The following is a 27913-nucleotide window of genomic DNA, read 5'->3' as shown; positions in this document are numbered from 1 at the left end:
AGAGAAGTGGCATGTGCAGTTGCTTGCAACTGTCTCCTTCCTCGAGGTTTAGTTGCACAGCCAAGCAGAAAAATATTAAAGTTGAGTTAAGGGAAGGCACGTGCTAGGCTGAGTTACCTTAACACCAGACATCCTGTTATCATTTGTGTGCTGACATGCTGCCTCAGACTTGTCCAGCCTGCTGTCTTCTGCTGTGCTGAAGTTGGTAAGAGCTGCAAACATCTCTTGTGATTTATAAGAGAGTGATGACGGTGAAGGAGGAATCTATTATCCTTTTGCTCTAAACCTGGAAACAAGAGTCACATCAGTAAAAATTGTAAAAAGTACCTCGGAAATAGGACTTCAATGGCAAAATCATGGATGTTGGATTTAGGAAAAGGGTTGGTGTGTTGTGTTCTGTTCAGATGCCTCTCTGGGAACTGCAGTCAGAAGTGCCACTCCATCTCTGTAGCTGTGTAGTAAGTGTTGAACCTTCTGGTAATCAGGGAGCATAAGCACCCTTCAGTCCAGAATATCATTCGTCATAAGCCGCAGCAGAGAGATAAGAGGAAATGCTTATCCTAACCAGGTTGTAGGCATCAATTACAGGTCAGCTTTTACCCTGCTGTTGACCCAGATCTGTGACAGTAGCTAGAATTATCATTTCCTGAAATTCTGATCCTTCTTGAGTAGTTTTCTAAAGTAGGACCAAGAAACATAAAAAGCCTGTCCCAATTTTGGTGCTTGCTTGGGTTTAATTTTCCACAGGTGTCTCTGCTTTCAGTATCCATCAATCAGTGTTACATGTGCTTTAAGTCAAAGCTGACATGCAGTGCATCTCCCCTTGCTTGTTGTTGGGTTTGGGATGGGATTATTTGGGGGGTGGGGGTTGGGGTTTTTTGCTTGTTTTATTTTCCTTCTCTCAAAAAAAAAAAGAGGTACATTGTTCCTTTGGTGGCCTTTAAGGTCCTCTTTTTCTTCACTATTTTTCTCTACTGACTGTGGTAAATACCTAATCATTGCTAAGCTTTCATTTCAGAAGTTACAACTGGAAGACTAATGTGGAAGAACTGTAATCAATAATGGCAATTCTTATTAGATTAAGTTTAAAAGTCTTGTAGACCAGTGTAATTCAGGAGGCTCCTTTGATAGATAATTTGTTCTTAGGAAGAACAGTTTTCTCCAGTAACATTTTTCTCGTTGGCTGGGGGAGGCTGATCCACTTGTCATTTTGTAGAAAGCAATCAAGTTTCAGATTTAAAGAAAAATGAGTATTCTCATTTTTGGAAACTAATTGCAGTCCCTTTGATGTGCCAGTTACCCTGATTTATCTGACAGGTGGTATTAAATGGCGTTATATCCATTACTTTCATTTGTCTGTTAATACTCCAGATTTTTCTTGTCGTGTGATAGGTTTCTTTGGTTTCACTGTTAACACATGAACAAACTGTATCATTTTAAGTACTTTGAATCCAGTATGGATTGGATCTGGTTTGGGTAATTTACCCTGTCCACACTGCATCATGGTGTTTAAAGCAACAACCTTTAAGAATGCAGAAGTTTAAAGGAGGAATATACACAGTAACTTGTAGTCAGTCTCTTACTTGACTCCGTTACATTTTTTGAGCGTGCCTTAGAGTTGAATCCACCATTTGCAACAATTTACAGAATATAAAATACATAGCTGACAGTGGACCCATAATTTTGGTTGTTTCTCTTACGTTCAAAACAAAACACCACCAAAGGCTGAAAGTAGCGGTGGCTGTTTAAAAGTATTAAATCTTCAAGCTATGTGAAATGCTATTGCCATGGATTCCTTTTATAACAGCATGCTTGTCTCCTGGAAATTATGCTATAATGAGGTTTGGTTTATATATTTTACCCCTCTCCTCATTAAAGTGCTGTCTCTCAGAAGAAGCGCTTTGTGTTTTGAAATACTGCGCGGTTAAAACGAAGGCAGGTTTATAATGATTTAATGTACTTGGGAGCCAAGGTTTTGCAGCTTTATGGCAAAGATGTTTTAACAAAGGGCTTTATGGTAAGGGTGTGCTGTATTTTAGTCAGGCAGTTGCTCGGGGGAAAATTTTCAGTGTGAGCACGTCACAACAGCAAGGAGAAATTGAGAGGGAAGCAGGCTTCTGAGATCCAGTCACCAGCTTGGCTGATATTAAGGCTTAATTCTTTGCAGTTTCAAGCACTGATTTTTTTATTTTTTTTTTGTCTTTCACCTCTTCACTCAAAGACAAAGCCTTGTGCCATATAATGTAACACCGCAAGCAGGCCATTTATGCTTCCCATTTTTGTGCTTCAAGGTAGGCTGCAGGAGGGCGTGCTGGGAGCAGCCACAGGTGGGATTATTATACCCTCTCAGAATGGAGCTTGCTTTTTCAGCCTTATAACTCCAATATTAAAATTGTACCCTAAAAGCAAGGCATTTTCTGAATGTTTGTGGTTTGGAAGTAGAGGGGGCAGCAGTTCAAAGCAGCTGCCCATCCACTGCAGCAGAAGACGTGTCCTGGATCTGCCTGTTTCTCTGGGATACACTTAATATCCTATGGTTTCCTGAGAGCGAGGGGGTTCTGCCATGGAAAACAGGTATCAGATTACTACCAGACATAGTTGTTTCTGGAGCTTCTCAATGAGAACTCACTGTTATAGTTATTAAAACAGTGCTGGTGTAGAGGTTTAGGCAATGAAAAGCCCTTAGAGAGGGCTCTGGTGGCAGCCAGATGTCACCTCTCATCCTTGAAACAGTGTGTAGAGAAATTGAAACTGATTCCAAGTGTTTCATGTTATCATGTATAGCACCTTCTCTTATTCATAGAAAATGGTGTTTTACTTTGCTTGAGCAGTCTTCTCTGTCCCTGTTGCCCTCAGGTGGGCTGGTAATGGGTATTTTGCCCTAGCGGGTTCCAGGTTCCTACTGGAGGAGCCCAATACCTTTCACTTTTCCTACTTGTCCTGAGGAGTATTTCCCCACAGGTGAATTAGCTGGTGTTTTTCCAAGATGAACATGACTTCATCTTTTTGATGGCACTATTAACTCTTTCTGTTTTTCTTTGGATTTGTTACACCACTTCCTGAGTTCAGTGCTGCTTGCTGCTGATGGATTTTGTTAGCTCATCTCAAGAGGGAGGCTGAATGTAATTTGGAGCAGTGTTTGGGGACCAGGAGGAAGGATGGGTAATCTTGACGGGATCAAAATGTGGCTGCAGTTGAGCCAATAGCACCTCTGTCTGAGGTGATGGAGGACTGAGTGCTCCTCCCCTGGGTTTGTGCTGTGAGTGGATCCCAGCTGGATTGCTGAGCATGGGTAGATATCTGTAGCATCAGGCTTGATTTTGAAGTAGTGGCAATAAACCAAAGACTTTTTCATCCTGTTTGCAGTCCCCTGGGCTGTGCAGTCCCAATGTGTGTCATCTTCTATTAGTCTGGATGCAACCAATGACCTTGTTTGTGTGAGCACATTAAACACAACATTAATAGCTAATTTGACTACTTTGGATTCAGACAGGCTGCAATCCATCACCTGAACTCTCCTGATAGCAAATATGCTTGGATGGGATTAAGGAGAAAGGATAAAATGCCTGCTTGGGCCATAACTCTAGGAAATTGGAAAACTGCTTGTGAGCCTGTGTAGCTGATGTAACTGTAGCACTTGGTGGAAGCATGTTCTTCACTGGGGAAAAAAAAAGCTGCAAAAGTGAGAAGTGTGTGGTCTTCATAGATGTTTGTTCAGCCCTCTTCCTGCCTGTCAAATACTGGCATGGCAAACGAGACCACCACGATACAGAGGCATCTTTTACAAGATGTTATTGGGGTAAATTCTAACCTGTTCCAGTTCTTGAATCCCTTTTGATCCCTAACAGGATCAGTTTCAGGATGGCAAAGATGAATTATGAAGCAGATAAATAAAAATGGCAGCCTGGCATATAGCTGGACTGGAAAGTGCGGTCAAAATAGTTTTGTCACTGAAGATGTTATTTCCATTAAATGTTTTGAGATTTAATATTGATTTCAGTGAAATTACCCTTGAAAACAGATTTCCTCCAAACCTTTTTTTTTTATATATTTGTTTTGGAACTATTTTAGGAGGCAGAAAAATGAAACTCCAGCTTCAAACAGTTTTTATGTTTTGAAATGGGCTTTTTTCACTGTATGAACAATTTTTAAAATATTATTGTTATTTGTATTCCAGTCATGCCTGTGCACTCTGGTTATGGGCTGAACGTCATTTTGCCAACCACAAGGCAGACTGGGGGGGATCAGTTTCTGCCTGAAAATGCTTTGGGCATGTATTTCTGACGGGCTGCATTGATTGCCAGTGCCTATTTGAAGAAAAACCCTACAACATTCTCATTTTACAATATGTTGGCTGCCTTTTTGTTTAAAGAATTATAAATAAATCAGCAGATTTTCCACAAAAACACATATGCTTTCTTCCTGATGAGCACGATGATGCACCAAGAATCCTTGCAAGATGCCTTGAGTTTCCTTCAAGTAGAGGGTAGGGCTGAGGTTGAAACTGAAATTTTAAATAACTCTTCTTTAAGAAGGATGCTGCTGAAGCCTTGTTAGCAGAAGAATTGCCATTGTCTGACTAATTTTTTTTTTTTGCCGGCATGGGAACAAAGAAAGAAAGGAGGAGGCAGAATAAAAGCCTGTGTGAGTGTACATACAGAGGCTGCAGCTCTCTAGACTGGTAATGGTATCTGGAAAGGGTCCAGGCTGTTGTAAATATGAACTTTTGTCAATATTCCCCAAGCTTCTTTGGACTCTAGGGTGGGCTTTATTAGCTGAAGGTCACACCATTGTGCTGTCTCCCTCTCCTGAGACCTCTGATACCTTCCTGAAAGGACAGCCCATTATCCCTGGGCTTAGAAGCCAGCTTTCTCTTCAGTGGCACTGAAGCTGATAAGCTTAAGAGGCATATTTCATCCCCCCACTGCTGCTTTCAGGAAACAAACAGTGTTTATCATTCCTGATTAATTCCAGTTGAACAAAAAAATAAAATAGAAGGCATGTGTGTGTGCACACGTGCACAGGGACACAGATGAATTTTTTTTTGAGGCTGTTCTTGTGTAAGGTCAGCTCATGGCCCTGGCCACAGTCAGCAGTGTCTGGAGCTTTGCTTTTCCTGGGTGCTGTGTCCAAAGGTGGATTTAGTAACATGAGAGGATCCCAGGCTGCAATCAGTGTGAGGAGAAAGGGGTGGAAGCGGGGATAGGGTAGCAGCAGCCTGAGCATCCAGGTTGGAATTGATTTGTGGCAATTAAGCATTAAGGTCTGCGAGAGCAGGCCCACCTGCTGGGAGATTGGCTTTCCATCACCTGGGGAAGATGAATGGCCCCAGGAGAAGAAGGGGCAGGGATTTCATACTCAGCTACCTGAAAAGAATCCTAAAACCACCATATCTCCCTTTGGTGTCTTGCAGCCCTTTTTATCACAGCCCAATCCCTTCGCTGGGAGTTGCATGCAAGCAAGTTGGAAGATAAAAATGCTAGTTACTGCTGCTTTTTCTCCATTTCTCTTTGGCTCTGGTTTGAAATTTGCTAGGAGTAGTCTTACTGACTTTCTTGTTAGTCCTCTATCAGTAGGACTGTGTTCCATACATGGCTCTCAGTTTCTTAGGTTTTTTTCCCTTGTACAGAGATTCAGAGTGTGGAATTAATAACAATGAATAACAGATTCAGCAAATACCATATTGCCCCTCTGTGCTGATGCAGTATGGAAAGCACCCAGGTGGTGTCCCCCAGTGGCCAGGTCACCCACCTGTATTCTGTGTGCTCCTCTCCAGCATGCCCTTGATGGGCAAGGCACCTCACCTGGCTGTGCATCTTGAGGTTCTCAAGTGGAAAATGGGAGTATTGGCACTGCCCACAGTCCTGTTTGTTTGGATGAATGTGTAACTGCAGCCCAGGTCAGGTCTTTTGGTCACAGCCTAAATTGGCTCGCAGATCATCTAAGTAATCATCTAAGTGTGTTGCATCAAATTTTTATTTCACTTCCAGCATGGGCTGTGTTTTAAACCAGGTTCTTGGTACTGAGGTTACAACTGGCTTCATTTCCTGTGCCAGAACAGAGATGGAACAAAATTTTAAAACAATTTTGCAAAGCTGTATTTACTTTTTACCAGTGAAGACCATATTTAAAGACAGATTTTGGTATTATGGCTCCAGTGCTAACATAAACAGGGTCTGATGGGAAAGGCTGTAAAATAATAGGGCTATTGGTCATGTTTGGGGAAAAAGAAATTTCCATAGTAGATTTCAAACTGGAGTAGCTCTGAAGGTTTGGCTAGCCAAACCCAACTAGCATTTCTGATCTAAAATTGCTATGGTAGCATGCAGTGGAACAGTGGGCCACTAGTAGCATTTTTTCAAAGATAAACTACACAAGCTTTTGTGAACTGGAGCACTTTGTGAATTGGGTTAAACTTGTCATTGTTCACAGGAAATAGAACACATTTAAGTTTTAGATGAGACCCTCCTTAGATATACTGCAGACGCCTTTCTAAGGGCAAAGTAGATTTGAGGAAGATAATTATCAGTAATCTCAGTGAAAGCTGCATATATGGTTCTTTCTCCAGATGGGTTAACATGGTGGAAAGATTTTTATCAGTCCAGTTGTGCACCACAGACTTCAGTAGCATATGTACTTGCCTGGACCCCGAGTTTAGTGATAAGTGAAATGTTAATATGTGCTTGGCAGAGCAAGCTCTTCATTTCCCTTAAAATGGAGGGGGCAGAAATGATCTCATCGGACAAGATGTCTTTGGGCTACTGCCCACTGTTAGGTATGTCCTAGACAGGGTTTATTTACTTGGTGTAGGCAGATTATTTCCCTTTCCCTCCATAAATCTGGCCTGCGGTAACTGTTAGCAAAAGAGCTTTCCACCTCCTGTATTGCAGGAAGCATTTAAGCTCTTGTTGAAATATGAAGCTCCCTTCCTTTATTAAAATTAAGAACCACTTTCTCACATGGCAAAGTGATAATAAAGACTGAAATTGGATCTATAACTTCATGAAAAGAAGAAGAATTTTTTTTAAGACAAATCATGCATGGTAATGCCTTCATTGTTCTCTCGCTGTGTTCTTTGTATTGCTTAACTCCCTGCGAACAAAGAACCCATAACTGGAATTGTAAAAATAATCCAAGCATTTAAGTCAAAACTCAAAAGGCCCTTGGGAATCTCGTGCGAAGGTGTGCCCTTGAAATGGTGGTTTGAGAAGTGTCTGAACAGGTTTGAACATCCTGGCCCTGAGGAAATCTCTGGGAATTTTGCTGCCGACTCCAGCGGGGTCAGGATTCCGCACTCGGCGCTTTGTGCCGGGCATTGAGCGGAGCCGTCTTTCAGCCTTTGAGAAACTCTGACTCCCTCCTCATGGGCAGGCGGGAGATTTTCTACGTGGCTGCACTTGTGAATTCTAGTTAAGGGAATTGCTTTTGGTCCCTCCATCTTTGTCACTTACTTAAACAAACATGCAAACTGGAAACACGCACTTGCTCAAGCTTCAGCAGCCAGTGCCTCCTCGAGATCTCTTGTTACTGATCTAGAACTTAAAGCCACTTTCCCAGTCAGTTTAAGATGAGGTTCAGTCATGCTTAAATGAAACCAATTGGGCAGGGAGATGAGAAATTTTACTCGTACTTGCCATTCAGGTGTCTGAACCTAGCTAGTTTGAAGTATGAAGGTTCGGTCCCTGAGCTGGAGTACAGATCAGTAGGGAGGTTGTAAATTGAAGCAATGAGTGTTTCTTCAGCAGTTTATTGCAAAATAATGGGGTTTTGAAAATACAGGGCTGTCCAGGGTCAAAGTCACTGGGAAAGAAAGGTACTTAAATAAACAATGAGGGAATTAGTCTGAAATTTGCATGCAGACTCAGATAACCCGGGTCCTTTAAAACCCGATTGAACATAGATTTAGCCCTGTTGAGGAGGAGACAGACCCAAAGGACCTCTCCCAGCCTCTCCTACTTCAGTGACTCTGATCAGATGTCTCATCCCTGCCAGGGTGTTCGAGCAAACCAGTGGTTTGTCTGGCTCTGATTGTTGTAAACATGGACATTATCTTCCTCTTTCATGTCACAGACCAGAGAGAGGAGGGGAGAGTTACCGGAGTTAGAGGGAATTTCCCCATATCCCCAGTCTTCCACATTCATGGTGCAGTGGCCAATGACATCATCTGTTGCTTAAGAACTGCTGTTGATGAAATAAACTCTGTATTTAATGAAAAACAAAAGCCAAAGAAACCATATTCCCCAGAAACATGATCCAGGGCTCCAAGAAAATTGTTACACTTCAGTTGCCTCATCCTAGTTCTCCATCAAGAGAAAAAGTTAAGGAAAAATTACTAGAGAAAAATTTCTGAGCTTTCAGCAGCAATATCCCACAGCCTTTTGTTCATCCAGAGTAACTCCACAAAGTTCAACAACCTGGTTTATAGTAAACTTGTTTTTAATTAATGCTAGTAAAATTAGGTCCAAAATGTGAGCTGTGTGCTCCTGGTGTTGCTCTCAGTAGCTGGAAGGAGGTGTTGCAAAGCTACATCCCAGGTATATTGCAAGAGCTTATTTAGACTTCCCTGCCACTCAGGATCACAGAAATGTTGCAGTGGCAGAAAGATGGGCTCTAACCTTTCTGTGTTTAGCTGTAATGGAACATGCAAAAGCTTGAAAATTTCTGGAAGGTGCCTGGAGAGGCCTGGCCCTTGTGTCAGCAGGAGTATGCATTGAAAGCTGCTCAAGAGAGGGACATTTCTTAGAATAGTTTGCAAAAAGTAACACAGCCCAGTATGGACAATCAGAGAATATTAGAAATAAATGGTTAATTTTTCCCTACTTTTCTTGCTCAAAAAAGAAGCTTGGTTGTTCCTCACTGTAGCTGTGTCTTGAGGGCTTTCCTTAATGAGCCATCTCCTTCTGTCCAGTATGGAAAGAAAAACAAAAGAGTTGGAGACCTCCCTTTGTCTCCATGTGATTTTAATCTGATTCATTCATTCCTAATCATCTTGAAGAATTATAAAAGCAAAACCTGTTAAATCTTGATTCTTACTTCTTTTCTTTCTCTTCCAAACATAATCATTTGTTCTTTTATCATGTTGCATTACTTTGCCCATGAATCAGCTGCCTTTTTATTTTTCCCCTCTATAACAGAAGACAGGAGGGAGGGAGGGGGCGATGGGAGCGCTGCTTCCTTTGATTCGTTCGACACACAAGTGTTCCTTGGCCTTTCATACCCAGGAGTGGATGCAGCTCTTGAACAAATTGGACCTACTTGTTTGCTGGCCTAGGCCATCTTGTTATCCAGCCAGCTGTGTTTTGATCTTGGAGGGCCATTTGAAGATTAAATTGAGACATCTTTTGTTACTATTAAGTGCAGTAATTAAATCAGCTCAGTGTTATTTAAGTGTGGAAAATGTCGCTTTGCTGGCCCATGGGTGTCTGAAGTTGCCATTAGACAGCTGTGTTGCTTCCAGTGCTAATGATGAAGAGGTAGGAGAAAAGAGCCAAGTGCTCTCTAAATAATTTTCACCTCTTTCTGGGTTGTGCTGGATCCCCTCCCCACCTTTTTGTGTGCTGTTTCTCCTCAGTCTCCTCAATTCATGAAGAACAAGGTTTTTGAGAGGGAGCTCGAGCTTTGTCGGGCGGAGAGCTGGCAGCCAGTGCCCAGACCTGAGCAGAGGGGTGGAACAGTGTGGGTGAAACATGCTGAGCTCTCTGGATGGCAGCTGCTGCCCCATCTCTGAGTTTGCAGTTGTTGGCTCTGTGAACAACAAAGAGGCTGACCTAGCAGGGTGGATCTAATAAATGAGCAAAGTTGACTGCCTCCCCCCTTCCTCTGTGGTGGGAGTCTGCCAGTCAAGTCAAGCACGGCCAGTACATTTGTTCCCATGGGGGTCATTGTAATACAATTTGCTGGTGCAGGCTGGCCTGGCTGTGAAGTGGTGGCACCTGGGAGATGTGAACCCTGGCTCAGGCCAGGGCTGGTATCATTCAGAGGTCACCTGGGGCTTACTGGGGCAGGCCAGTTGCCCTTCCCCAGCCCCCTTTGCCTGCTGCTTGCCGAGCAGATTGCTTTGAGGGAGGTGGCTGGAGGTGATGATTGGCAGCAGGGAGCAGAGCAGACAGACGCTGCAAGAGAAAGTGAGAACCTCAGTGGGAAAGGCAGTTCTTCGGAGGTCGAGTATGTTTTAATGCTGGGTTAAGTTGCACAGCAGTATTGGCTCATTGCTACTGGCAGCACTGATCACTTGAGCGTTGCCTTACCCTTCCCATCGTGCCCTTTAGAGCCCTGCCTTATCTCCTGTGTGCAGATGAACATTCTCCTTTTCTCCTTGCTGCTCTCCCTCCCTGGCAGGAGCAGCCACTGGGCTCGTTCCGCTGCCCGCGCTCACTGAGAAGACAGAGCGTGCTGAGCTGCCAGCCTTCCTCCTCCTGAGCCAGCCTTCCTCCTCGTTAGCCTTGCCTCCCAGATGCACCCTGCTCTGGGCTCCAACCCCCAGTAATTGCCCAGCAACATCTATTTGCATTGCTTTTTACGCCCGCCGTGTTTTATGGAGGGGGAAGTGTGTTTGCACTTCGTGAGTGTTTCTGAGCTGTGGCAAGGGCTGGAGAATGGCAGATGGGTGGGGATGAGAGAATGGAGGAGCTGTGATGAATCTGTTTTTCTTACCTTGTTTAAAAGTGCCTGTTAAAATTCAGCAGCCGCACCTCCGATCAGCCTAATGGTGTCTGCCATGTTGCGAATACACAGTCATTAGTTGGTCCAATTCATGCATGCTGAGGTAGGAGGGTGATGTGAATGCAAAGGAGCTGCAGAGAATGGGAGCTGGGGGGGCAGGGGAAGGAGGGGGAGAAGCTTGGTAATACAGTGACAATGAAACATACGGTAGTCACACTGGAAAACTTTCTCCTTCATTAGCAGGGATCTGTTGAGTTTCTGCTCACATTAGGGTAATTAACACAAGTACAGATTGTTGAACATCTGTGCAGTTTAACTATATGGCCGGTTCCCAGGCTTTAAACAGGGCTGTGAGGAGCCAAATGCAAAGCAGTATGAAAAGCCCACACACTATTCATTTTACTGAAATTAGCATTTCTGGATGAAAGCTGATGTTGCACGTCGGCTATAAATTTTCTCTGGTCTGTTGCCAGGTTGGCTAATGATCTGAGGTTAGTGTTTGTTAAAAAAATTTTAAAATTTGTTACTTTTAGTATTCTGGAGGGGAAGTTTCTTAAAAGGCAAAACAAAAAGCAAGCAAAACAAAGCATATGGGTATATTATATGTAATGTTCTTCTAATCTTTTTCCAGTGGAAGCTCAGGAAGGAATTGCTGGTTCAGCCTCTCTCAGAGGCTCTTGGCTCCATGACACTACCAAGGGTTTTTTAGTATTTCGGACCAAACTGCAGTTTTAATTTTCTAGCCTTGTAAATGCCTGGGAGGCTCCACTTACTGTGTGTTGTAGATATGAGCTGTGTAAATGAAATGCAGAATTCTGTCTGCAGGATGGTGACTACACAGGTATTGCTTCTCCCTGCATCACCATATTTATGGACAGTCTTCTGCAGTGGTTATCCCAGAGGAGTGTTGTGTTGTGTTGTGTTGCTGGGGCATCTCAAAGCTTCCTCCTTGCTGTTTTTACCTTGCCCAGCTGAGAGCACACATTTTTTCTACAGATGGAATTAAGTGTTCAAAGTCAGGCTGGATGGGGCTTTGAACACTGTGGTCTAGTGGGAGATGGCCCTGCCCATGGCAAAGGGATTGGAGCTAAATGGGCGTTCAAGTCCCTTCCAACCCAACCCATTCTATGTTTCTATGAGTTGCTGTGAGATGGACAGCCCTTTTAGCTGGGACAACGATTGTTGTGCCATGTGTGCCAGGAAATTTTGATGGAGAAGACTTTGGTGTGTGAAGATAAAAAGCCTCCCAACGTGTATAAAAAAACCAATCCTCATTAGCACTGTTTTGTTCCTGCTGTTTTCACTGAGTAAAAAAATTTTGTTCATAGTGGAGTTTTTTTTAATGTAATCCCTGTGGGCTGATGTGAACAGAGTTGACCTTTGAAACACTATTTAAATTTTAAAATGTTTGTATATTTTTTTTGTTTAATTGGGAAAGGAAGGGGCTTGGTGTCTTGCAGGAAGTGTTATTCTTACCAAGAGTGAGTGATTTGATCCTTCAATTCACCCTCAGCTCCTGCTCTGTAATGGCTTATGCTCCAGCCCAGAATTTAGTTTGGCATCACTTGAAATTGTTGGTGAAATTGTTGCACTCACCAGCTCCTCAAAAGTCTGCTGGCAAACATCAGAACCTGTCAGAGTTTCATATTCTTAGTGACTAAAAAACCTTCTGGGACCAAAATCCAGTCTTCAGATTCAGTCCTGCAAATGTCTCAGCCTCAGGAGCACCATCACCCTTGTCCCTGTAATTCAGCCTCATAAATGGTTTGTCATTGAAGGATCTCTTTCAGGGGTTAAGGTGTCCACACAAGACAGACTTGCTGAATCAAAACTCTGGAAATTCAGTTAAATATGTGGTTTATTTCTGAAGCACTAATTTAGTTAATCTAGTGCAGAATGAAATTCAGTCTGGCCTACTCACTTTTGTAATACCTTTTCAGATAATTGGGTGTGTATATGTGTGCACACAGGTGCACACTGGTTTAGTCAGGAAGGGAAAAACTGAGTGAAATGTTCAGCTGCATTAGACTTCTTACCTTCTCCACAAAGGATGTCAGAGGGTGGCGCGTTGCTTGGCCACAAGAGCTTGGAGGGCATCTGTTACAAGAGTCTGACAGAGGGCACTGGCCCTTTCAGAGCAGGGCTGCAGTGAACTGAGCACTGAGATTTCCTCCGTGGTGGTCTTGCCAAAAGGGTCCTGACTTCTTGGATAAGAAGTGCTTGTTTAAAAATAAATGGGAAGAAAAAAGTATCCTTACTGTTACTGTTTCTTTTTTTCCTGGACTCAATAATAGGATTACTTTGAGTACTGGCTGAATAGTGTGACTGAAGTTAACGAGGATGTTCAGTGTTAACCATGGTTAGTACCTGTGCTCCATGGATTTGTACCCTCTGTGTCTCTGCTTGGATTTTATTTCATCTCATTCAAGGAAAACCCAGCTCTATGCAGGAGAGTCATGCTCAGAAAAAAACCCAAAGAGTGTTTCTGTTGAAATAAACAGAGAAACCTGGATTATTTTCACTGTTAGGTAGATCAACCTCAGCTCTTTGGGTATGTGCAACTGACCATGAAACTAAAGGGCTTTTGTAGCTGCAGATACACAGCCAAAATTAAACAAAATATTTCTTTATTAATGCCCTGTTCCATTTCAGCCCTGCTTTTTGAGAATATTTTCCACAAACTGGACTTAAAATGCCAGAAAATGGCAATGGATCCAGAGAAGTGGTTTCATGATTTTGGTAGATAGGAAAACTGCAGCTGGTGAAACGTGTCTGTCAGCCTTCAGTTACATGGCTGTATCTGAGAATGTATGTGTAATGATTTTTCTAGCAGAATTTTCCAGTGCATACTGGAATGCACTGAGAAACTTGAGGACATCATTCTGAAGTCTCCCAAAGTTTCTTTGGAGTTTTCAATTCAGGCATCACTTCCATGATGCAGCGAGTTCTCCTGTGCTCCTGCTTTGAGCAGGCAGATGTATTTATTTAGATACCTAAAATAAGCTCAGAGAACTTGACACTGTTGTTTGTGAGGCTGCACATCCTCAGGATCTCTCAGACCTTTATCAGCCTCCAAACTGAGCGTGTCTCGCTAACTCTGCAGTTGCGTGGTTGGAATTATCTCCATTGTGTAGATGGGAACACTGAAGCAGATTGGAAATTACTTGCCCCAGGCCATCTAATGCTGACAATAGACCACACAGTCCCTCGGCCTCTTTCTGTGCCAAAACCATTCTCTTGTGTCTGCATATGGAAAAAACAGAGTAGGTCGAGCAGAGAGTGGTATTTGTTGTGATAACAATGTGCATTGGGTCCCAAAAGGCCACTGGACAGTGATGGATACATGGCTGTGAAATTAAAATCACCCAGAGATGCACAGGAGGAAGGGCTGGAGTGCTCTTTGGGCAGGGGAGCAGGCAGGGAGGTGCAGGCAGCAGCACATTTGCATTCTCCTGTCAGGGAGCTGGAAGCTGCCACCGAGCAGTTTATACTCAGCCTGTGCTGGCCTTGAATTATGCATGACCAATTTATCATGCCCCCAGCTGAAAAACTAATTGTGTCCCTGGGATATATTTACTAGAAATTGTAGTTTGCTGTGCTGGGGTCCCCGGAGTGTCCGGCAGAGCAAACGACTGGGAAGTCAGAGCATGTTCAGAGCAGGACTCCTGGCTCCACTGGAGCCCCCGTGCTGTTGATAGATTTTTCACTTTGATTGCCTTTCCAAGGGCTTCCCCCCTCCTTCGTATTTTTTTACACTGCATTACACTTAATCAGGCTGCAGGAGTCCTTCCAGTAGTCTCCAGTATTAAAAAGCACACGATGTGCCTGGAAAAGGGCAGTTTATTCAGGAAGTGCCAGCCAGGTTGGGAGAAGGGGGCTGGTTTCCTCTGTGTGTGGTTTTACTCTTCTTTTTTTTATAAGCACAGTGTGGCTTCATATAATGTCTCCAATTACTGTGAACATCCCCTCCCTCCCCAGGTCTAGAGTGATGAGATTCCCTAATTACTGTCATTTGAGCAAGAGGTTCAGGAGGAGAGGAGGATTTCTTTTTCTCATGCAGAGCTTGTGGGGTGGGCTGAAGCTTGCAAGCTATTACCACCAGGTCTGTGGAAGAAACATACAGTGTCCCAAATGGAGTTTCTCAGTGGTGAAGTGACAACTGCCAAACCTGTATCAGGCTGTAAACCCCTCATGAGGTAGTGCTAAATCATAAAGATCATCAGTGGGGGCGAGGTTTGAAAGGGAAGGAGGCAATTCACTGATAAATTAATCACTGAGTTCAGTCTGTCCTCCCCCACTTGTCACAGAAGGAGGATGTCAAGGAGTTAATCACGGTAAAGGAGTCAACAGTAACAAGATTCAGAGGCAGAAGAACCTCTGGAATCTCTTGTTCCCTTTCTGTTCTCCTCCTTGTCTGATCTCGTACAGTTCCGCCACATCTCCAAGGTCACCAGGAGCCGTGCCAGCTCTGTCTGCATGGCTTCACTGCTGGCAGCACAGGCAGGCCTGCTCCCCTGGGAGGCTGGGAGCCCACAAGCCAGGGATTAGGGGAGAAGGATTGCTCCCCTGCCCCTCCACAATGGACAGGAGCCTTTCTTCTGACCGTGCCAAAACGGGCTGTACGCTCCATGGCCAGGCTGGGCTCTCCCACTGCTTTGATGGGATTTACTGCATGTCCTCTTGGGAACAGAGCTGCAGGAGTGTGAACTGGGCTGGAAGAAAGGTGCTGGCAGAGGTGCTTTCTTAAATAAATTTAAGATCTATGAAGTATTTTATGCAAACTGTTTGTAGCATGGGAAGTTGGAAGAAGTGAAGGTGGTTTTAGGTAGTTTCTGAATGCCACAGATCTGGATCAGCTTGGAAACGTTCAAAAGCTCTCTACAGCTCACCTCTTTGTAGTTCCCCAATTTTGTATTCATCATCAGTTCCTCAGAAAGATCTGGTGAAAAGATTTGTTCAGGTGACTACACGTCTTGCTGCAGAAAAAATAGAGCAGATCTGCCGTGTGATGAAACCATGCTCCTCTTTGCTGAAATATGTGATACAACCAGCATAAAAGTGGATCTGAAGCTTGTAAGATCATTTCAGAGGGAAGGCATAAACAGGTTTGTCCCTGTATGCTGCCAACCAAAGCAAAACCACTGCAGAGTTCAAGCTTGGCATGAACTGCCAAATCAGGACTACCCATGGTGTATCTCCTCCAACCCTGGTGAATGAGAAATAGTCACGAGCCGAGAGATGTCCTTGCAGATCCCACACTCTAAAGTTGCCTTGCTCCCTTGAAACTGCTGATTTCCAAAGAGCAGTGGGCTGGTCATGGAGCTCAGCGGTTCAGTGAGGGACAAAGGAAATTCTTGAGCTGAGCTCTACAGTGTTTGTTCCACTCTGTTTTTCTGGAGGATGTTATAGCACTTATGAAATTACTGTGCTTTTTGAACAGTGGGGAGAGCACAAGGCAGGCAGACTGGCAATAGGATGGAGACCACTTTGATGTAGCAGTATTTGTACTGGTATGGAAAAGGTTAGGATAGTGTGCATCACAGCATCTTTTGTTAGATTTTTTTAGCTGTGGTAACTCAGTGTCTGGCTGCCTTTGCCCTTTAATCATTCAGAATGAAACATTTTAGTGAATCCAGGTTATGTTCCTTTTGCTGGTGGTTCTTGTTAGCTTGTTAATGATCTTGCTAGGTTTTAAGTGCCTACAAATGTAAGTTCATGGATAACTTGAGTTGAGGGCATCCATCCTTGGCACAGTGTCCTGATTTTTCCTATGAAAATCTTCCATGTTTTGTTCTATTCCAGCCTCTGTTACCTTGTCATTATAAATAAAGGGAAAAAACCACTGGTACTGTGTTGCCTTATGGATATTGCTCTTCCCTGAACCTGCCTCTTACGCTCTTTCCAAGGGAGCTTGTTTCAATTCACAGTTTCTGAGTGGCTCTACTGGGCTTTTTTTCTCTCAGTTTTGTTATTCAAGCACTTTTGGCTTTGCTGCCTTTTGTCAGTCTGTTGCTTTGCTGTGTTCAAGTTGCCTGGGCTGTTTGGTTTTCTCTCTTTGCTTTGCTGCTACAGTAGGATGAGAAGCTGCAGCATTGCTGGGGAGGGTCAGGTGCAGAGGAACCCACAAACAAGCCATGGCAGCAGCTCAGAAGATGCAAAAAGGTGGTGAAACTGGGGTAAAATAGAAGTCAGTGACTGTTTTATAGCAGGCTACATGACACAGACTGACACTGCCCTCACTCTCTTACATTCTTCTCACCCCAAGGTCCTGTCCTCCATGCCTTTCTTCTTCCTCCTCCTGTTTCCTTCTTGTAGCTAGGATACACTGCAATGTCAATTTTCATTTAGTCCTGTGCCTAAAGTTATGTAAATAGAGAAAAGCAAGTTGTGATCAGCAAAGAGAGATGTGATTTTAAGAAGGGGATTTTTTTATTCATTCTAGAGTGTTGAGGGGAATTACACTAACATCAGCTCCAACTTAAACACAGTACTTGCTACCACAGTTTCAAATCAGTGTGAACTTAGCTAAAACACCATTCTAGCTTGGGAATTTCTTGTGGGGGTTTGGATGGAGCCCCATGTTCTGAGCATTTTTAAAGAGTCTCCCAGTCAGGAATGAGAACTAACAAAAATAGCTGGAGGAAAGGTGGCAATGCATTTTTCTCATAATTCAACCATGGAAGCATCTCTGGAGACGTGTGCACATACAGTGGCACATCCACATCCCTGGCTTAGGGAGCTGTGGAGGAATTCTGAGGCGAGGGGAGGGGTGGCGGGGAGCGGTAGAATAAACCTCGCCGCTCTAAGAAATCCTGAAAATGTCCATCAGAAACGCAGCGAGCGTTCGGAGGCTGCTGGAAGCGTTCCAGTACCGGAGTCTTTGTCTCCATCCATCAGAGGCACTGCAATCTTTGTGCCCCCAGCTTCAAACAAGGGCTTCACGCTGTCCTTGCAATCTGCCTTTATGCAGCGGAGTGTGGAGGCTTCTAATTACGAGGCCGAGCGGCGCGGCGGGTGGGGAGCCGTGCTGCGCCCCGCAGCCGCGCACCTGATTATCCGCTCCCGAGGTCGTTAGAAGGGTTACTCCTGAGTTTAAGCCTGCTCGGCAAGACCCCTAATTATATGCTGCTCTGCAAGTTGCATTAAAAAGAAATTGTTGAAAAGACAAAGGACAGAATAACATTTCCTCCCTCGTCTTCCCCCCACCCCCCCGCGGCACACACAGACACACTCCCCCACCTCTCCCCGCTGGGCCCAGAGCTACTTCTCACGCTTGAGTTGGTGCAAGCTCTGATAAAGCCATTGAAAGATGCAGCGGGGAGACAGAGCGCTCCCAGGGACACAGGGAAGCAGAAGAGGAAGCCGAAGTAAAATGACCCCCTCCCAGGTAGATACAGCCAGGCGCTGCTTGCTGAAGGAGTTGTCCCACAGAGCAGAATTAGAGAAGAGATTAACCGTCCTTTATTGTTTTGTTTCACTTCCTAGGGAGCAATGTAATGTGGTTTCTTCCATGGTGAAAAACCTGCTTCATCTGGAGCTCCGGGAAGCCTGAATCACTATAGATAAGGCATTCAAAGTGCAGTATCCCTTGCACATGCTGCCAGTTCTCATTTTAATCTCCCCAGACATCAAAAAAATTAAAATGTAAAATTCTAAGCTGTGCAGTTGAGTGACATGAAGGCTGCATTCGCTGCAATGCAATTTGCAAATCTGGGACATGCACACATGTGTCCATTCCTGTCAGAGATAAAGGGTTTATGTGTGCTTTCCATGAGCCCATGAAGTGTACCACTAGCAGAGACAGAGAATTGAATGGGTTCTTCATTACCACAGCTCTGGGCTGCTAATGAAACTAAACCCAGGTTGATAGCAGTAGCAGTAAATATTTCCGCCACTTCCTGGTGCAATGGTAACATTTTCATATTATAGTGGAGATTATTACAGGGGTATCTGCAGTAGCAAGGGCAATGGTTTTTTTCAAGATTGCTGTTTCAAGAGTGGGTGTTTTTATTACTCTCTGCATTCTTGTTGTACCTGAAGGCCTGAGTGGCAGACCAGGATTTCACCACTAGGTTCTGTACAACCGTGGTGGGGGAAAAAAGGATCCTGTGCTGCAGATTGGGGTTTTTTTGAGACGTGGCTAAGAAATTTTTTCATTGCTTCTGTAGCTGTAGAGAAACTCATATTTGAACAGGAATTTCAAAGTCAAAATGTCAAGGTTGGAGTCACTTCTGCACTGGAGTACCTTGCTGACTCTGTTGTACTGTGCTCTAATCTGTGAGCTTTAAACCTTGCTCGGTCTCTGGGGTATCTCAGCGGCAGTGCTCCATTGTATGCTTCATGTTTCTTACTGGCTTGGCTTCATTTCATTCTGGTGCAGAGCACTGGACTCACTGCCCACCCAAGGCACTAACAGCAGGGGAATTTCTGCCCCTCCTGTCTCATGGTGCACTTACTTTTTCCCCAGCCTGTGTTTTCGTGCATTGTTTGTCTCTGTGTAGTGAGGAAGGTCCCTGCAGCAATCTCTGGGTTTCTCGTGGCTGAAGAGAGCAGAGGTGCAGCCAAGCTGGCACCACACCACATTGTTCCCATGCCTTTGCTGGCATTCCCTGTGGCTCAGGCACCAGGGAATGGTTGAACACATTTCTCTTGGTCACCTTGGGCTCACCCACATCTCTCCCTCCAAGGCAAGATCCCAAACCATGGAAGGATCACTTCTTGTGTTTGTGTTTAATGTGAACTCACAAGCCTCTCTCTGTGCACAATGTGAAATAATCCCAAACCCTGAATCTGATAAACTCAGGTTTTTTCCCTGCATCAACTTGATGTACCCCTTTTGCTTGCTTGTGCCCTGCTTTTCAGTGCTGCCTCTTGAAACATGTCTTAGGTGTGGTTATTGTGGGGCATCCTTCTGGCTACCTACCCAACAGCAGGATGAAGATGGCCCTTATCCCACCTGCACTTTTATATGGCTTTTATGTTTTGGTAGGATGGTACAACAGAGCTCCCTAAAGTTACTCTAGAGAGCAAGATCTTTGTTTCAAACAGTGTTTGGAGATCTTGGAGACATGCCTTGTATTTTCATGACATCTGTGGCTTAAGATAGTTCAAAATCTCTTTGATTTAAAAATGTCATTTTGTTTGGGCTGGAGGTGTAACCCTGTCTTCAGGGCAGGTGCAGGACTGCTGGTACCTGTTTAGTAGCTGTGGTCCTTTCCTTTGTCCTGCCCACTCTTCAGTGAGTCTCTTGTTGGCTTTTCAGTTTTGTTCTGTGTTCTCTCCCTCCTTTAAAAGGTGCAAAGAGCGATCACAGTGTTTTCATGCATGGTTTGTTGTTTCTTCAACCCCACAGTCCCCAGAGTCTACAAGTTGAGTCATTTTTCTGCTGCCAGAGTTGTGCAAGAGGTTTTCCTCTGGAGACAGCAGAGAGTCTTGAGGCTTCAGCCATGCATTGTTGAACAGTCTCTAGAGTGAGTGTCAGTTTGAAGTAAAAGAACTTGAAATCTAGAAGCAGGGAAGATAAAAGTGAATTTGATTATAGTGCTTTTCAAACCCTATGCACAGGCAAGATAATGAAGCAGGCAGCATGTTCAGCCATAGGTCACTTAACTCATGTTTGATACCATAACCCATGGTCATGGCTGCTGCTGCTGCTTCTGGAACACAGCACTCTGATTTCCATCTGCCAGGGAGGGGCAGAAGGAACCTGGTATTTTGCTTGAGCCATGACAACTTTAATGTGATCATTTTCCCTGTCTCGGAATCAGAAGTGTCTAAATTCTTACCTGTCATCTCAGAAGTCTGGCTCGGGTTCAGAGGCCACCTAGATAGGAACTGAGACAAGCCAGATATGGCTCACACCCTCTGGGAGAGGATAGCTTAGTATTTTTTCTATTTTACCATGCTTTTCTTTCCATTGTGTGAAAATGGTTTTGGGAAACAGATAAGCACTGGATGAGATCAGGTGTATATTTGTACTAGTGGAGGTGAACAAAGAATGCTTTGATAGAGCTGTATTTCTTCATTAATTACTTCCCTGTTATAAAGGTTAGATCTCCTGGCTGTAGCCCAGGTAGATGTGAAATATCCACCACAAAATGCTGCAGTAGCAATGCAAAAGAAGTATTCTTATGTTTATGAGACAGTGATAAAATGGGCCCTTGAAAACACGTGTGCCTGATGCAAGCCCTGGCCCTATAGCTGTGTTCATACTTGGGGGTCTTACACACCAGAAGGATTTGCTGCCGTGCATTATGACTCCAGTTCCACCCTGGACTCCTTCATTTCAGCGCAAGAGAACTGAATACTTCACAGTGACTGCTGCAGATTTGTGTTAGGATGCGTTTGTGGCAATTGTCTGCATCCACTTCAGTTTGTGGTGTGGTGAAATGTATTGAAAGAACCTGGTCTGCAAGGACTTGGAGAGATCAGGGAGCAAAGGAAGGGATACAGATGAGGCAATGAATGCTGGCAATTATCTGAATTTCAGTGGAGTGTCTTAGCTGGGACTTCCAGAACAGCTGTGAATTTTTCTGTTTGAAAAACACAAGACAAATCTCTTCCACTCTCATACAGCTAAAGAAAATGTTTATATTTGGAGTAAGGGATAAACAGGTGAAAGAAAGTGACTCTGTTAGTGCCAGCCCTGAGCCTTACTGTAATAGAAAGTGTAAAGTCATTGAGTCAGTGGTCATGATTCAGAGTCAAAAGGTTACAGGGTAAAAAAGAAGTTAAAAAAAAACAGAGTTCCTGATTTGTGCCTTCTAAGTAGTTGAGTTTTCTGTCTGGCCAGCTGCCACAGCCTTAGAACTAACCAGCCTTGTGTGTGGAAGGTTTTCTTTTCTTTTCCAGTTGATCCCTCAGTTTATCCCTCCCACTCTTTAGGATTGATAGTAGGCAAATATGTTTTAGAAACATTGTCAGTGGCCGCTGTTCTCGCCTTGTCTCCACCAGCCCTTGTGCTGTGGCTGCAGCTGGTGGAGCTGGGTGAGCAGAAAGCTGGGATGGATCAGTTCAGCAGGGGTTAATGCCACTGGTGCGCCACGAGAGCCCCATATTGAATGTGAACCTTGCAAAGATGCCTGAGAGCCAGCAGGGCGGGTGGCTGGAAGATTAACTCTGCACAGGGACACTTTGGGGAGCAGAGAGCCACAATAGCAGTTTCAGTGCCAGCTTTGTCCCAGCTGCCAGAAGGGACTTTGTCAGGGGAGTCCTTCACCATGGCACTGCTCCCCCAGCTGCTGGAACAATTGCTTGAGACCACTGGCAGTCAGCATGATTAAAGCAGCCTTCAGGCAGCTTTATTTTACAAGGGCAGCTATCCAGGTCCAGGGGTTGACTGGGCCTAGAAGGATGCAGAAGGAAGTTTGCCATGTTGTCCCCTTCCACATTTCTTCATCTGTGTTTAAGAGTCAGGCCTGGCTTTGTGGTTCATCTGTAGTCACCCCTTGTTGAGTCCATTAATGCTCCCAGTAGCTCCAGGTGTTGACTGATCTGACAGGACAGACTGTTTTTTCTTTGTACATAAAGGTGCCATTTCATTGAATTAATCGCCTAATCTATTGCTAGATGAACTGGGATTTTAGCTGTATGAATTAATAGTTTAAAACTTAAACCCCTTTCCTTTCTCTCAAACTGGGTTGCAGCTGTTAGATCCCATTTAGAAACCATAAGTAATGCAAGTGCTGATCACACAGTTATCAGTTCCATGTTGGGATTGAACTGCAGGAACCAAATAAGGCTGCTTGCTCAAGCTTCAGTTTCTTCCTTAGACCAGGTAAAGCCTTTCCTTTGCCTTTGTATTTTGAGAAATGGGAGCTAGGAGGTATGTTTACCAAAATGGATTTTTGTCCCAATGGGAATAGCCCTCTTTAGTTTTCCTCTGCTTTTTATATGTGAGTATGTAAATATATGTAAATGTATACAGGGGCTTGGATTTACCCTCTTCGTCTCCCCCTCCCATGTATAATGTATGTGTTAAACACGTAATCATTAATCAACTTTGTGGGGAGTGGAGACAAGAAGGGCTCTTTGATGATAGATGTATACTTGTGACTGTGCTTGTATGCGTGTTTATTAGGCAGCACAGTGCTATCAAAAGAAACTCCAGGTCCCCAAGGATAAGAAACAGCACAGGGAACAAATGAAGAGGAAAAAAAATCCAACCCCTCTTACTGTAAAACCCTCTGTCTTCTACCATCTGTCTCCTTTTTTTGGAGTGAAATAAATTGGGGAGAGAGCTTGAATAAGGTGCTTATTTGTAATGCACTGAAACGCTCATGAGGAACAGAAGCAAAGTTATGGTTAATGTTGTCTCTGATGGCTGGGAGTGTTGGAAGCAAGATGACATTATTTCTTTTGTCTGTACATGCTGGAAGTGGTTTAGAGAAAAAAAGCCTTCAGGATATCATGCACAGGCACAACTATTTCTGAGGTTTTAATATCATGTTTGATGTTATGGAAGGCACAAATTAAAGGTGGTCATTGCCCTGAAGTGTTCATAATAAAGACAACAAAAACCACAGTGGTTCTTTGTGAGTACCCAGCTCAGAACATGCTTCAGGCTGCTCTCTGTTGCTGGAGGAGGACTTGGGGCTCTGGAATTACATGTCTGGAGATTAAGGTAGAGGCATAGGGATTGACTGCTTTGCATACACCAGTAAGTCTTGGGACCTGAAAGCTTGGGCTGGATGTAGAAAACCAACCATTTCCTTGGTTGTGCTAGAGGGGAGCTTAGTCTGGTGGAATTGTGCTTATGGTCTTGCACAAAATTGTGTTGTCCAAAATGATAAAGTTGCAACAGACATGTTTGGGGGGAAAATTAAAAATCCAAAGTGACTTTAGGTGACTTTGATTATTTTTTGCTGTTCTCATTTAGCTTGTGCATATAAGTGCCTATTTTGAGAAAATACCTCGTCGAATAGATATTTTAAATGAGCTTAAAGAGTGGCTTTGGCTCACTGGGTGTAGAACTGCTGCACAGTTTGCTTTGTGCTCTTGCAGAGCTGGGCAGGAGCCGCCAGGGTCTGATGGAAGCGCTGGAGTGCGGAGGCAGCAGCAGCCCCAGCTCCATCAGCCATCTGCTCCCAGTGCAGGAGCCTGCACCAGCCAGGGCACAGGGGAAGGGCTTGCAACTGTGTTCCTGGGGAGCAGCAGCAGTGAGACAAATGGGAGGCAAATGGGAAAGCAAAATTCCATTTTCTGCAGTCTGCTCGATGTAGAGAAGCTGATGGATTGGCTGCAGCATGCCAGATTCGTCAAGGTGTGTCTGGTGTTGTTTGAGCAAAGGGAAAAAGCCAATAGAATCCCAGGAAGGTTATACTCAACAGCAGAGACATACATTTGCTTTGCATTAAGCTAGGCTTTGTTTATGATAACATACCCTCATCCATTCTGGCTATTTTTCTTTATTTTCTATTTATTTCCTTCTCCAATTCGCCTGAGTCAGCACTTCCAAATTGTTTTACAGATAGACTGAAAGCCACAAAAATTCAGAAATTTTCTAGACTGTTGACTGTTGAGGTCTACATTTTTGTTTTTTGGAGGTCTTTCCACCATTTTATTTTTCACAGGAGGAATAAACAAAGCTTTGGTTTAGGAAAATGCTTCAGCTATAGTGAGATTAAGCACATACATGGAGCTAAGCATTTGATCAAGTGCTTTTCTGAATGCACTTTCTAGAAAATTGATGTCCCTTCCACTGCTCTTGCTAAGTTAATCGGGAGATGCTGAGGTCTGATGGGAGCCTTTTGTGCATTTTCAAGATAATGTCTCTGGAGGATCATTACACACATCCCTCTGCAGAGACTACAAGGAGATTGTCACCAGGAAAATGTTAGTCACTGTGTATTAACATGCAGGATTATTCTGCCTCTTTCTTCACTGTAAGCTTTTCATCTCCTTACTAAGCAAGCACAGTCATGTCTGGGCTAAAATCACAAAGGTTTCTTACAATGCTCCGTTTGTGCTTCCAGCTCAGCAATAAACTCCAGTAAAATGAGCTGTTAGCGGTTGTGGGACTTTGGAAGAGAGGCAGGGAAAGGGCAGTGGCTTCAGCCTGTCCTGCCACAAAGAATCCAAAGGGAGATGAGCCAGGATCAAGGCATAGGAGCCCTGGAGGTGCAGATGTCTGGGGGGTAAATGACCTGACAGTGAATGGAGTTGTTGATGACCATTGAGCAGATGGTCAGCCAGGGAAGGGTCGAGTACAGCTTGCTCTCCTGTTCCTTCCAAAAGCATCTCCCATGCAAAGTGGTGGCTGAACACACACCAGTGATGTTCCTCCTCCAGCTAGACAGCTTTCCTGCCCAGAGCTGTGGCCGTGCCTGTGGCAACAACAAGGCAAGCCATGTCTGTGAGTGTGCTGGAAACTCTCCAGCTGCTGGCTGAGCGTGGCAAGCATTAGTCAGTGACTGAAAAAACATTTGCCCCTCAGACATCACCATGAAGGGAGAAGAGCAAGGCCAGACCAGTGGTGCTCTGCACATTCACAGGTCCATGAGCAAACACAGAAGAGAGTTTTAGAACACAAAACAGACAGACATCTATTGCTCGCCGCAGGCAAATGAAACTTTATGGGTGAAATTGTACTGGTATATATGGAAAATTAACCTAGTAATTGCCCTGCAATTATGCCTCATCAAAGCAACTGCTGTTAGATGGCACGTCCTGCTACACCACCTTCCCAGTACGAGTCATGCATCTGCACTTACAGCCTTCCATCCTTCTTGAGAACCACGAGACTCCAAGTGAAGCAGAGCCATGTTTTTGTTGGAAATAGCTGGTTACTGATACAAGCCAATTATTGGAGATGTTTCTTATAGTTTGTGCGTGAGGAAATGGCCTGTTTTTGCGGTTAGCAGTTGGCATGGTATGCGTTTGACTGCTTTAATAGTTTTTGCAACCCCACCCAAATACTCGCTGTAGTACAAAAGAAATAAATTTGGAAGAGTTGCTTGGGTGTAGCTGATCACATATTCACCCTATTAGCTTCAGCTGGCCTGTGGAGTTCTTGTACCCAGAACATTGGGAACACGCAGCTTTTTGAAATAAAACTAGCTCTTCCCTATGTCAGATCAGTTCATGTCTGTACAGATGGTTTCTCAACTGGAATTGCCAGTACCCTCATTGGCAAAGGCTCTGAATGACATTTTTTGTCCATTTAGGTTTGGGGCATTTTTTTGTTTTGTCTCTCTGCATTCATAAAGGAAAAATTGCAAAGAAAAGAGTCAAAGGAAAGTCAAGAGGCATTGTACAAGAAGGAAAAGATTATAGCAGGGAGGCATAATGTATTGGAAGTGAAAGACTGTTCCCATCTATTGGGAATTTTCTCAAGAATGTGAATGTACACATCTAGTAGAAGAATGGGGAAAGAAGGGCTGACACTTTGTGGGGTTCAGACAAAAGAATATAGATCCTTTTCCCTTTGCATCAAGTGGTCCATGGAAATTAAATTGTCCTCTAAATGCAGGGGGGAGTTCCTGTCCAGAATGGATCACAGCATGGTGGTGACTGTAAAGAGAGTTTCTCTTCTACTACCCTGCTCCACAGGGCATTTGCTGGAAGAGCATAATTAGGATGTGCATCTGAAAAAACACACAGCCAGACAGAGATACAGTAACACACTGGAACTCGAGTGTATTTTAGTCTGCTGCAGACGATAGAAAAACTGAGATGAGCACTGGCTAAACGTACTTCCCATGGACTTTCTCTCATCATTTCTTCACATAATTTGGCTTATTCACACACAGACCTCTTTCTGTAATGGAGAAAGTTGGGCTGTTTAAATGCCATGAAAGAAGTTTGATTTAAGAGGAAGTTTTAAAAAGAGAGTGAAGGCCTGGCTGGTGAGGCCAGGAACACTTTTCGTGCTTTGGACAGAGGGCACAAAGAGCCTGGGTAACTCTGTTGGCCCAGGGTTTACAGTGTGGCTGTTGGTGCCACAGCTGGTTTCTCAGAGCTGGGAGGTGCTGAAGGGAGTTTGTTGTTGGCCAAGTCAGTCTTAGATTGCGGGGGGTGGTGAGATGCAGGAACTGAGAGTCTTTTAGGATTTTTGGAGAAAAGGATGAGAAGATTGTTTGTGAAAGCAACTGGAATGGGGCATGGAAAAATCCAGGAAGGCTGTTTTACCCACGGGTGAAACTCTCTCTTTGGTTTGGACTATAGCCAGTGGCACAGAGTAACAGAAACTTTTGAATTCATGCATCTGCTGCTTGGCCAGTCCTCGCTGGAGGCTCAAATGGAGCTGCCTGTTCTGGAACCATTTTAGCTGGAATCAGCTCCCAGAAGAAGGTCGTTAATAACTCATGTCTCATCAGCCCTCTCCTCCTTCACTCCACTCCCTGAAAACCGGGCTGGGATGCTGTGCAGGAATTTGGGCTCTCTTGGGCAGGCCAGCAGCAAGGTGACAGGCTGAGGTCACCTGCTAAAGCCATCGCTGTCCTGCAGAGCAGCCGCGGTGCAGAGCACAGCCCTGCTCACTTTCTGTCTGTTTTAATGCTTTAAACAGGGCTGTGCATGCAGCAGTTATTTGTATAAGTGTCCTCCAGGCGTTTGAAAAAGACTTCTGTTTCCAGAGAAGAGGAGGAGAGGGGCCAAAAGGAACTATGTGGGGCAGAGGAGGGGCGAGCAATAGGGGAGCAGCCAAAATAGAGGGGTTTGGGTGGCTGTGGGCAGACACAGCGCTGCACACAGGCTTGATCAGGCTCCCCCACACCTGGTATTAAATCAGAGAAAAGCCTTCCACCTTCTGGTGCTGGGAGTTATGCTTTTTAGAGCCGAGTTCGACAGTTGTTATTGCAATTTTGTGGTGCTCTTTTGATTTACAGCTGTTTTTACGACCATTGAGGCAGCCACAAATCGAGGAAATCTCATAAAACAGAGAGTAAACGTCTCCTTCACAACCCAGGCAGAGTTTTGGCATCCGTGCTTATTCCATAGAGCAGGATGTGTAAACAATATTGTGTCCCCTGAGTGGCTGATATCAGTACAGTTAAGTGGTAACAGCTTGAAAAATGCATTTCTCGTATATTGGTGGTAAAATTCGAAATGGGCCCCCAGGCTAAAGTAAATTGGTGACATTTTGCAGCAGAAAGGGGGGGAAAAAAGGGGAAAAAAAAAAAGGGCAGCAATTGGAAATGCAGAGCCCCAGCTTTGAAAGCAGTGGGACTGGAGCCAAAGTTGGATTTATCTGCATTATTGCAGTATGGAAATAAATGGATCCACCACACTTGTTGCAAAGCGTATCTAATTG

At 44.3% G+C, this 27913-nt stretch overlaps 1 protein-coding gene across 14 annotated transcripts in view; it reads left to right on the top strand.

The window, feature by feature from the left end:
- The window catches only part of FBRSL1 (fibrosin like 1), a 502181-nt gene that overhangs the window by 407635 nt on the left and 66633 nt on the right, over window positions 1-27913 (top strand). The gene's annotated exons all lie outside the window — the stretch shown is intronic.

This window comes from Camarhynchus parvulus, chromosome 15 (assembly GCF_901933205.1).
Source record: "Camarhynchus parvulus chromosome 15, STF_HiC, whole genome shotgun sequence".
Taxonomy (NCBI): domain Eukaryota; kingdom Metazoa; phylum Chordata; class Aves; order Passeriformes; family Thraupidae; genus Camarhynchus; species Camarhynchus parvulus.
The sequence above is the reverse complement of the archived record's forward strand: the minus strand, read 5'-3'. Positions and strand labels throughout refer to the sequence as shown.